An 11,720-nucleotide genomic window follows, 5' to 3' on the forward strand; every position below is an offset into this window, starting at 1 on the left:
GTGTGTGTGTGTGTGTGTGTGTGTGTGTGTGTGTGTGTGTGTGTGTGTGTACCACCACACTGGCTGCTCCCTGCACCTCTTACTGGCTGGGAGCCCTAGATGGTTTACTTCACCTCTCTGTGCTTTGGTTACTCATCTGTAAAATGAGGATAATCTTTAATCCCACCACTCCAGAGGCAGAGGCAAGTGGATCTCTGTGAGTTTGAGCCTTGTCTGTAGAGCTAATTCCAGGACAGACAGACAGGGCTACACAGAGAAATCCTGTCTCAGAAAACTAAAATCAGTAAAGCGAATGTGTGTGTGTGTGTGAAGTATGAAACAATTCTAAAAAAAAAAAATCCTAAAATCAAATAAATAAAAATAAACATCAGTAACATAACAATATATCTGGGCATTAAAAGTTTTCTCTAGGGACTGAGTTTATTGAGAAGAAGATCTAATCTGGGCTAAAGTTATTTAAATATAATATTAGTATTCTCTTAGTCAACTTTAAATATGTATTAAAACAAATTTGTGATCTATGAAATGTATGTTAAAATATCGTATTTTCATGGGCCTGTCTCCTTGGGTTCTGGGGAACAAATTGGGGTACTTAGGTTTACTCACTATCTCCCTAGCCCAGCAAACACATGCTTCATCAGGCACACACACACATGTTTTTAGATAAGGTCTCCCTGGCAGTCCTGAAGCTCACTGTGTAGACCAAGCTGGCCTCAGACTCACAAAGATCAACCCACCTCTGCCTCCTCATTGCTGGGACTAGAGGCACGCACCAGCATAGGCAACCTAAGACTATTTTAATGTGTGTGTGTGTGTGTGCATGCTTACACACATACACATGTGTACATGCTTACATGCGTGCAGATGCCATGTAAAGAGGCCAGAAGAGGGGTAGTGGATCCACCAGAATTAGAGCAATAGAGGGCTGCTAGCCTCCCTATGGTGCTGGGAACTGAACTCGGATCCTCTTTGAGAACAGCTAAACAGCTAATGTTCTTAGCCACTGAGTTGTCTCTCTTCAGCCCTTCTCTGTCTCTCCTCCAAGTCTTACTTTGAGGTCGAGGCTAGACAGTGGTACATTATAGGTGTATACCGCCACACCTAGGTCCCCTCCCCTCCCCTCCCCTCGCCTTTTGGAGGCAGGTCTCCTGTTTCTCAGGCTAGCCTTGAACTCCTACCCAGCAAGGGATGACCTTGAACTGCTGGTACTCCTGACTTCATCTCCCAAAGGCTGGGGCTGTGGTCACGAACGACTAAGTTTGGCTTGCTTTTCCTTGCATCTGTCCTGGCCCAACCCTGGGATTCTGTGAATTCTCAATTATTCACGCTGTGGAGAGCTAAGGGGGCAACTGCAAATGAGAGAATACATTAATAAATTAGGAAATGCAGTTGCCCTCTGATAATAAGATTATTGTTATGGATGAAGAGGCTTGACCCAGTGGATTTTTGATTTGAGAGAAATTATATCCAGTGTAGGAGGGGGCTGGCCCCTGGGAATTTCCAGTATGAAAAGGCACTAGGAAGCACTAAGAGGCAGTGTGCTGATGGAGTAAGTTGTGGGCTTATTTTCTTGATTGCTTGTTTTTCTTTTTTTGTTTTGTTTTAGGTTTTTTTGGGGTGGTGGTGGAAGTGGGGGGTCAAGACAGGGTTTTTCTTCATAATCTTGGCTGTCCCAGAACTAGCCCTCTCAACCAGGCTGGCTTCGAACTCACAGAGAGCCGCCTGCCTCTGCCTCCCAAGTGCACGAGCCGCCACAGCCTGGCAGATTGGTTTGTTTTTTGAGACGGGGGTCTCACTCCATCTCTCTGGTTGGCCTGGAGCTCACTGTGCAGACCTGGCTGGCCTTGCAGAGATTCATAAACTTGACTGGATTTATTTGGTTTTGGTTTTTGACACGGGGGTCTCTTGTAGCCCATCCATGTTGGCTCTAAATGCAATGCATAGCTGAGGATGACCCTGAGTCTCCCGGTCCCCCTGCTTCGTTACTACTTAAATGCTGGGCTCATAGACATCTACCAGCAGGCTCAGTAGTGTTAAGATAAATTCTTTATACAGAGGTGCAAGAAAAAAGAGTTTGAGTCCTGCCTCGGGAAACCCCTGCAGCTCTCAGCTGTTTCTGAATCACTTGCAGATGGTGTTGAGCCTGGTGGTACCCACCTATACTCCTATACCGTTTGGAGTTCAAGGGGGGAGTTCAAGACCAGCCTGGGGTACTTAGTAACACCATCTCACTTACACACACAAACACGCACACGCACACACACACACACACACACACAAAGCATGGTGTTACATACCTATAATTTCAGTACTCTGTAATCCCAGTGTTCAGGCAGGTAGAGGTAAAAGGGGTTCAAGGCCATCCTTGACTACATAGTAAATTCAAGACCAGCCTGAATGACGTGACACCCAGTCTCAATAAACAAAAAGGAAGCTGGGCATGGTGGCACACGCCTTTAATCCCAGGACTCAGGAGGCAGAGACAGGCAGATTTCTGAGTTCGAGGCCAGCCTGGTCTACAGAGTGAGCTCCAGGACAGCCAGGGCTACACAGAGAAACCCTGTCTCGAAAAACCAAAAAAACAAAAACAAAAACAAAAAGGAAAGATAAATCATAAATAGGGCTGGGGACGTGGCCCTGTGGTGACAGGCCTTGCTGTGCATGCAGGGGGACCTGAGTATGAGTGCCCAGTGCTGGAATAGCAGCATTGGCTGTGCGTGCCAATGACCCCAGAATTGAGAGGCAGAGGTACAATGCTGTGGGGTGTTCCATGGCCAGTTGTCCTAACCAAAGCGGTGGGTGAGCTTCAGGTTCAGTGAGAAATCCTGTCACAAGGGAATAAAGCAGGAACAGAGGAAGAGAGTCACCTTTTATCCTTCCCTGGCTTCTAAGCTCAAGAGCATGGATGCAAATACTGGCGCACATACATAAGCATAAACCCCCACATACGTACTGCACAAACACATTCCAATTTTAAAAAATAATATAAGCCAGGCAGTGGTGGTGCATGCCTTTAATCCTAACACTCAGGAGGCAGAGGCAGGGGGATCTCTGTGAGTTTGAGGATAGCCTAGTCTACAGAGCGAGTTCCAGGACAGGCAGAACTATTGTACAGAGAAAGCCTGACTCAAAACAAAACAACCCCCTAAAACCAAAAATAAGTAAAAATATATTTACATATTTGTAAATGTACATATATACAGATATACACACTATATATACATATATACACACATATACATATACACATATATATTTTATTGATTGATTGGTAAAGATAAAGGGTGGGGTGCAACTCAGAGACAGGATGCTTATGTAGCACATAAGAGGCCCAGCATTATAGCAGGGCGTGGTGGCACACGCCTTTAATCCCAGCACTAGGGAGGCAGAGGCAGGGGAATTTCTGAGTTCGAGGCCAGCCTGATCTACAGAATGAGTTCCAGGACAGCCAGGGCTACACAGAGAAACCCTGTCTCGAAAAACAAAACAAAACAAAACAACAACAACAACAACAACAACAAAAAGAGGCCCAGTATTGCTAATCAGTCAGGCAGTCTGAGGATCATCCACACTTCTGGATGTGGAGCAGAATTCCCTTTCCCTTCCTCTAGACAGGGTCTCGCGATGATGCCGAAGGCCAGGGTTGCCCTACACTTCTGCATTTTCTGCTTGGTCGCAATCGCTGAGTACAGGGCATGAGGAGTGTAGCACTGACTGCAGGTACCGTAAACTGGACGTCTTCCGCTTGTGTTCCCACATCTTCTGAACCCACCAGACAGCTTAGACTACTCTGCGGCCAGCCAGCGTGCCCCAGCGGAGCCCCTCTTTGAACCTGGCTCAGTCTCTACTTGGCTCATTTATCAGGTCACATCCCACATCATCATGGGAAGTCAGTGTGCCGGACTCTTCCCAGAGACTGCAACGAAGATAGTTCACGTGTGAACGGGCACATAATGGGTCAGAGCAAAGATATGCAGCTGATTGAGAGAGACACAAAGGCTGAGGCCGAGCAAGCCTCGACCTTTACCCTTTGGCCTCTGTTAGCATATCTAAAGGAAGAATGTGTCCCGGGGGTGGGCCTGCGAATGGGCTAGTTAGTCCAACCAAATACTTTTAAGATCTATGGGGAGGAGGGGTCCTGGCCTGCCATCTCAGGCGGCCTTGGGGTCTGACAGAGACTTTCCCTCTGACCTCCTCCGACATTTCCTTTGGTGGCCTCTCTTTCTCCACCCCCTCCTTAAATGTGGATGTCTGCTGCTGTCCTGTCCAATCTCCCACATCTCTTATAGGACAGCATCGACCCTGGGGGCTCAGCCTCCTGGGTCCAGGACGTCAGAGGCCCTGACTCAGTAGGAACCGGGGAGAGAAATGTGCCCACACTGGACTGAGTTCATCTTCCAGCCCTGCTCGGATCTTAAGAGATTTTTCTGACAAGCTGGTGTCTGGCCGGGTGGCTCTGTCGGTAAGAGCACTTGCTGTTGAGCCTGGTGGCGGGGGGTTTTCCATTCGGATCCCACGTGGTGAACGTGCTCCTTTAATTTGTCTCCCAGTTAGTTACCACGTATTCAGTGAGGCAAACACACCCCTCTTCCCACAGGCAACATGCCCCGGCCTCCACCCCCACAAGTAAGGTTTGAAGTAGAAGCTTCCTGTGAGTTATTTTGAGATAGTGTTCTGCTGCGTAGCCCAGGCTAGCCTTGAGCCATCAATCCTGCTCCAAATAATTAGCCTAGGGTACTCTGCCCAGCGCCCTTGGAATGTTTCTCATGATTTCATTTACAAGAACCTCTTAGAGGCTCCCTACCTTACATGGCTGCAGACCCTAAATGCTTAGAACTGTTTCTGGTTTTGATCAAAACCCTTTAACTGGTTTGAAAGGCACTATAAATTACTATTAACCCTTACCTTCCTGGGCTGCAGCATGGAGTGCTTGAGCTTGAATGCGCATGTGGCGATATTATACTGGACTTCATATATGTTGTTTATGTATCTTGAGACAAGGACTTTCTGTAGAGCCCTGACTGACCTAAAACTCTCTGTGTAGACCAGGCTGGCCTCCAACTCACAAAACTCTGCCTGCCTCTCCCTCCTGAGTACTGACTGGGCTTAAGAGCATACAGCGCACCAGGTGTAATATGTGTCACTGGACATGGTGACAGATGCCTTTAATCTCAGGACTTGGGAGGTGAAGGCAGGCAGATTCAGAGTTTGAGGCCAGTGTGGGTTCCAAAGCCTAGGAAGTGCTCAGACGCCAAGATGAGGATGCCACAAATAAGAAGCATCGTGGGTGTGATTCATCTGGTGCTCTTGGGTCTTCTTGTCAGTTTGGACCTGAAGTGTTGGGGGATGGGTCTGTGTGCATCCGTGCCTCTGTGTGTGTGTGAGTGTGTGTGTGTGTGTGTGTGTGTGTGTGTGTGTGTGTGTGTAGGCCAGAGGTTGACATCTGGTGTCTTCCCAGATGGCTTCCCATCCTTCCTTTGAAGACAAAGTCTCTTAGTGATTGTCTAGACTAACTGGCCGGCAGGCTCACGGATCGGGAGAGATTCTTGCATGGTTCAACCTACCTGGGCTGCACAGTTAGACTCTGACCCAAAACAAAAGTGCTTTGTTGCTTCTGGGTGCTATTCCGGTTCTCCTGCCAGCACAGCCCTGTCCCTCGGCACCCTACCATGGTGTTGGGGTTCGGCATCCCAGGCAAAGATGGTTGCAAGACGCAGGCTGGTTGCTTCGTCGGGTTTGGTTCACTTGGTAACTCTGCCTTTCCTGTTCTGTGTCTATGTTCCTGTGACCTTTGTTAGAAATGGTTGGCATCTGCCGTGCATTCGCCCCAGGAGCACCGCTGAGAACAGGGCCCTGAAGTGGAGAGACTCTTAGCCAAGGCAAAGCCCACCTTCACGGATCAGGCGTCGTGGTGGCCACTGCGTCTCACGTCACCCCCTCCTTCACATTTCAGCAAGGAATTAAGGTTCTTGTAGGAACATACAAAGGTCAGCCTTTGCAGGTGACATTCAAGCTGGCCTTAAACGGTCCAGGGAACTTCTCTAGAGGGGTGGAGATGGGTGAGAAGGGTTTTAGGCTGATAGAAGTCTATGAGCTAGGCAGAAAGATCAGTGCTGGGCATTCAATGGCCCTATGTCTAGATGCTTCTGTGATGGGTAAGATAATCCAAGGCTGGAGAGAGAATTTGGGCTCAGAGGACTGTGCCTGCTCGCTCCCTCCCCACCCTTCCTTCCTTCCTTCCTTCCTTCCTTCCTTCCTTCCTTCCTTCCTTCCTTCCTTCCTTTTTCTTTTCTTTCCTTTTCTCTTCTGTTCTTTTTCTTTTCTTTCCTCTTTTCTTTCCTCTTCTTCTCTTTCTCATGGCCCTCCTTCCCATATTTCAAGCTGGGTCTCGGTGGTTCTGAAGCTTTGGTGGGGCTGGGTTTTTACTCCGCAGCAGTAGAAGAGTTTGAGGTTTTATGAATCAAAGGAGGCATGCGCATCCCTAAAGGTTCCAAAGGCTTGGGGAGCCCGGGGAGCACAGGTTAGAGATGGTGGCTGGAGCCAGAGAGCCGACTACATCAGTCCGAGTGTTAGATAGGAATACCTGAGCAGCAAGTGGAAAGGACCAGATTTCAGAGCGTTTTGGAAGCGGTGGGCGACAGGACTTGCTTGCAGATTATTGTAGCGACTGGGACAGGAGAAGTTGAGGAAGAATGAGGTGGACGTCTGTAGCTTGAGGCCACTCGGCAGATCCCAGTTAGTGGGGACACAAAACCAAAGAGATGGGGGCAGTGGGCTCCATGTATCTAGGATGCATAGCATCAGTGTGACATCCAGTGTGTGTGTGTGTGTGTGGGGGGGGGTTGTGGCCTAGGGGTGAGGACGGAGGCTGGCCGCTGGAGAAATACGAAAGCAGACTAATAGAATTTAACAGAGCACCTCTCTGAGGTGTGTCTGAGGCGAGAAGACGAGGCTCTGGCTTCGTCTGGAAGCCAGTGGAGGAAGAGCCAGTGAAAGTGAAGAGGAGGCTAAAACAGTGGATGGTGCGGTACAAGAGAGCACGCCTGTCATCCCAGCACTTAAGAGGTAGAGCAGGAGGACCAGAAGTTCAGGGTCACCCTTGGCTACATAATGCCGCTCAACACCAACCTGGGCTCCGTGAAACTCTAACCCCAGGGAGGGGGTGGGGGTAAAGAATGCGCGCTGCTCAAGGCGTTTCTGGGGCTCTTCGGCAAGCCTCAGCTATGGCGGCTGCACGTCAGGAGAGGAGAGCTGACCTTTCTCTTATCTACTCAGGGACCAGATGCTTCTCCCAGGCCTGGGCTTGCTTCCATGGTCTTTCTCCCTGTCGCCTGCTCAGCCTTCTTTGCTGAAGGGAAACTTACGAGAGAGGGGAGGCCAGCCTGGTCTACAAAGAGAGTGCTAGGACAGCAAGGGCTACACAGGGAAACCTTGTCTCTAAAAACAAAACAAAAAAAAACTAAAAATACTGGCTTAGCCCCATTAATCTTCAGAGACAGACCCAAGGCTCAGCGTAGAACCTGTGGGACAATGGTGTGACCTCAGTTGCCTGCTTTGCCTGGGCCATGAAGTCACCCTCTGGAAAGGTACTATGTCATCTCCAGGCATGGACAGAAACTTCTCTGAGTTCTGAGTTGTTTAGACATGTCATCCTCAGTCCATCTGTCTGCCCGTCCACCTGCCCATCCTGTGTCCTACATAAAAAACCTCATTTACTGATTTGTGCATGTGCGCACACTTTTGTGTGTCATGGCATGTGTGTAGACATCAGAGGACAGCTTGTGGGGTCAGCTTTCTTCTGTCCTAACGGGTCGCTCAGTCATGGTGGCAGGTGCCATCACACATAAACCATCTTGTCCTCTGTAAGATTTTATTTATCCATACTATATGCGTGAATGGTGTGTATGGAGATGGGGATGGGGTGGGGTGCGGGTGCCATGGTACTTATGTGAAGGGTAGAGAAGTCTGCTTCCGTGGCTTCTGGGACTCAGGCTCAGATCGGCAGGCTTGTATTGTGAGAGCTCTTACCTGCCAAGCCATCTGACTGGCTTTATTGCCCCTATGCTGAGGTTAAGTATCTGCAAATAGTTAAGCATGGTGGGGGGGGGGCGGTTCCAGTACTCCTAGGTTGCTCTACTGACCTCCCAACATAGGAATTACTATACTCATTTGTAAGTGAGGAGTCAGATCTTTCCCTCCAGGTCACATCTGAATGAATCAATGGCAAGAGAGCGTTAGACCCCAGCAGCTAGTGTCCTGTACATGGATGTCAATCATTCATGTTAACCCACGGTGGAAAGCGACCATCCATCCATTCACTAGCCAGAACGAAACGCATATGTTTGCTTCAGTGTCTCTGTGTTTGCGTGTATGTGTGAGCGTGCGCATGGGTATACAGATATGCACGTGCAGCCTCACGTACTTGGGACCAGAGGGGAGGGTATTGCTTATTCCATCTTTGTCTTTTGATTTGTTCTGCCATTGAACTTGGAGTCTGTGGTCTTTGGTTAGGCTGGGCTGGAAGTCCCAGCCATCCTCCTGTAGTAGCTACGTTTCATATCTACAGATTTTAATTTTTTTTCTTTCGATGGGATCTCCCTGTGCACCTCAGGTTGTTCCGGAACTCTCTGTGTAACTGATGACCTTAACCCCCCGATCTTCCTGGCTCTACCTCTCCAGTGCTGGAGAGGAACATTGTGTGTTCCCCCAGCCTGCTCTGTTCTGCAAAGTATTCTATTCTGTTTGCTTTACATGAATGGACTCTGAGAGCAGGTTGTCTTCTGGGGCTCTGTCCTCTGCCCTTAGGATAATGATTTCAGAGTCTGTACAGGTAGGAGCAGGTATTGGTGCTGCATTTCTGAATTGTGTGTTTATGGTTCTCAGTTGGCCACTCTAGGGATTTAACACATATTTTCGCCAGGCAAGCATTCCAGTACTAAGCTACACAGACCCTCTGTTTTACGTTTAAATTTGAGATGCTCCTGTATTTTTTTGTTTTGTTTTGTTTTAAATTTAATTAACTTCATCATAAACAGCTAGGTATGGGATCATCCGCCTTTCATCCCAGCACTCTGGAGGCAGAGGCAGGTGGATCTCTGTGAGGCCAGTCTGCTTTAGGTAACAGGTTCCCAGATATCCAGGGCCAAGCAGAGAGATCCTCGTGTCTCAGAAAAATAACAAAACAAAAACTTGGGCATAAAAGCATCCTGCACCAAAATTATCCACACCCAAAGTGTGTACGTCTCAGTCACCTTCTGTATTCAGTTAGAATGGTCATTCTGATGCTGGGGAGCGTCACGGTCACTTGGGATCAAATATGTTTTACGTATTTATCCACCACCAAAATTGAAAAATCTGTTAGAATTAGAAAAATAATCCTCCCCTGTGCCCTGGCGGTACACACCTTTGATCACAGCACTCAGGAGCGGAGGCAGGTGCATCTATGAGTTCGGGGCCAGCCTGGTCTACAGAGTACTCACTGTATTCTGGATAGCCAAGGTTATACAGAGAAACCCGGTCTCAAAACAAACAAACAAAAAACCCTAAAAGTGAAAAAGGAATGAAGGAAGGAAAAGACCATCTTCTTTCATAACTTGGGCCCTTGACCGGCATTCAGTTTTAGAAAAGAAAAAAATTGAAGCTCAACGAAGTAGCTTAGTGGATAAGAGCTGCCACTAAGCTGGAGCTGGAGGACCTGAGTTCTAATCCCCAGAAGGTGTAGGGCAGTGGAGGACTGACTCTCCTCTCCATAGCTGCTCTTTGATGTCACACCTGAGCAGCATTCATACAGACCTCTCCCTCCCTCTCCCCCCCCCCACACACCTGGTCATGGTGGCACTTGGGAGGAATGAATGGGTCATCCTTGTCTGTGTAGTCTGAGGCTAGCCTGTGCTCTATAAAACCTTCTTTACAACACAGAAAGGTAACAGAGCCTCTTGTCCTTTGTGTTGCTTGTGGCACAGAAATCTCTTAGGTTTAATGGGGTCTCAGTAAGTCTCGTAGAAGGAGTCTGGGAATGAATGAAACGCACCCCCTGGAGGAGTTGCTTGCAGAGGCTAATGAGTTAATTAATTAATTAGAGACAGGGTCTCATTGTGCAGCCTTGGTTGGCCTGAAACTTGCTGTGTAGACAGAAGGGCCACGAACTCAGAGAGTCCCATCTGTTTCCTCCTAAGTGCTGGGATAAAGAGCAAAAGCCACCATGCTGTCCCCGTTTTCAATTTAAATTACATTTATGTTTTTCTCTGCGTATGTGTATGGGTTTACAGTTTGTACAGCGTAGTGTGAAGGTGGGAGGAGACCGACCTGTGAGGCTCTCATCTTCCACCATGTGAGTCTCAGGGATTGAACTCGGGGTCATCAGGCTTGGCTGCAAGTGCTATTACCCACACAGCCATCTCGAAGAGCCTGGGTTTTTTTTTAGCTTCCCATTGTCACAGCGTTGCTACTGGTTAGTGTTTTAACACGCTAATAATTAATTTTAAGTTGGAAAACAGACAACCCACAAAAACTTATGATATAAGGGAACTTTAAGTTAGACTTTGCAAGTATGCATGCTAGCTGGCTGGAACCAGATAAGAAGACCGTCTATGTGGGGAGTCACCTGAGTGCCCACCTTGAGGCTCTTTCCACAGGCTAGCCAGTTGTGCAGCTCTTCCCATCCCCACACAGTAAGTTCCAAATCTTTGAGGGACAGAGAGGACTTATTTACAGGGAACGAGGGGAATCATTTAGAACGGCTGTTAACCTGCTGTCTCTGATCTTTCATCCTGCAGCCCTGAAATGCTCTAGAAGCTACGGACCAGCGAGACCTTCCGGAAGAGAGAGGACGATGGCAGTGGTGAGCGATAAGGCCCTAGGTAGGCTAAAGTGCCGCGGACAAGATAGCATTGAATTGGGCATCTGTGTGGCTGGCTGACTTATAAATTGACCTGATAAGCAGGTCCTTGGACTGGGATGAAAGAGGTGTCACTGAGAGATTAATCTGATGGCCTTGGGCTACCCGTCCCTGGATCTTTCTTTCTGGGAGCAATGTGAAGATGGGGTGCTTTAGAAAGTTTTACGTTACCAACAGGGCCCAACCTTTCAAACTTGGATTTTAAAAACCCCAATTGAGCCGGGCGTGGTGGCGCATGCCTTTAATCCCAGCACTTGGGAGGCAGAGGCAGGCGGATATCTGAGTTCGAGGCCAGCCTGGTCTACAGAGTGAGTTCCAGGACAGCCAAGGCTACACAGAAAAACCCTGTCTTGAAAAACCAAAAAAAAAAAAAAAAAACCCGAAACCCCTTTGCCAATGGAATGACATGTAGCTTTCTTAGAGTTTCTCTTTCCTTACACATAAGAATTCAGAGCCTTAGGGAGATGGCTCAGTGGGTAAGGGCAACTGTCCCCAAGCCAGAGGACCTGAGTTCAAATCCCTGGGACCTGCAATAGTGGAAGGAGAGGACAGATTCCTATAAGTTGCCCTGTCACCTTCACCGGAACATTGTGATGTGTGTGGCACGCCCATAAGTAAATACATAATAAAAACATTTTAAAAAGAAATAAAAAGACGTACTGGTAAGTTATTTCTCCGCCAGTGAAATGAGCCAGTTCATACCAGATTAGATGATATTAAGTGTTAAATGCAGGTTTGCTGGGAAGCTGTTCTGTCCTGAGTTCACTGGCCCCAAGGAAGGAACCCAGGAAAGTTACCATGGTAAGAAAGAGAGAGAGAGAGA

Source organism: Mus pahari, chromosome 18 (assembly GCF_900095145.1).
Source record: "Mus pahari chromosome 18, PAHARI_EIJ_v1.1, whole genome shotgun sequence".
Lineage (NCBI taxonomy): Eukaryota > Metazoa > Chordata > Mammalia > Rodentia > Muridae > Mus > Mus pahari.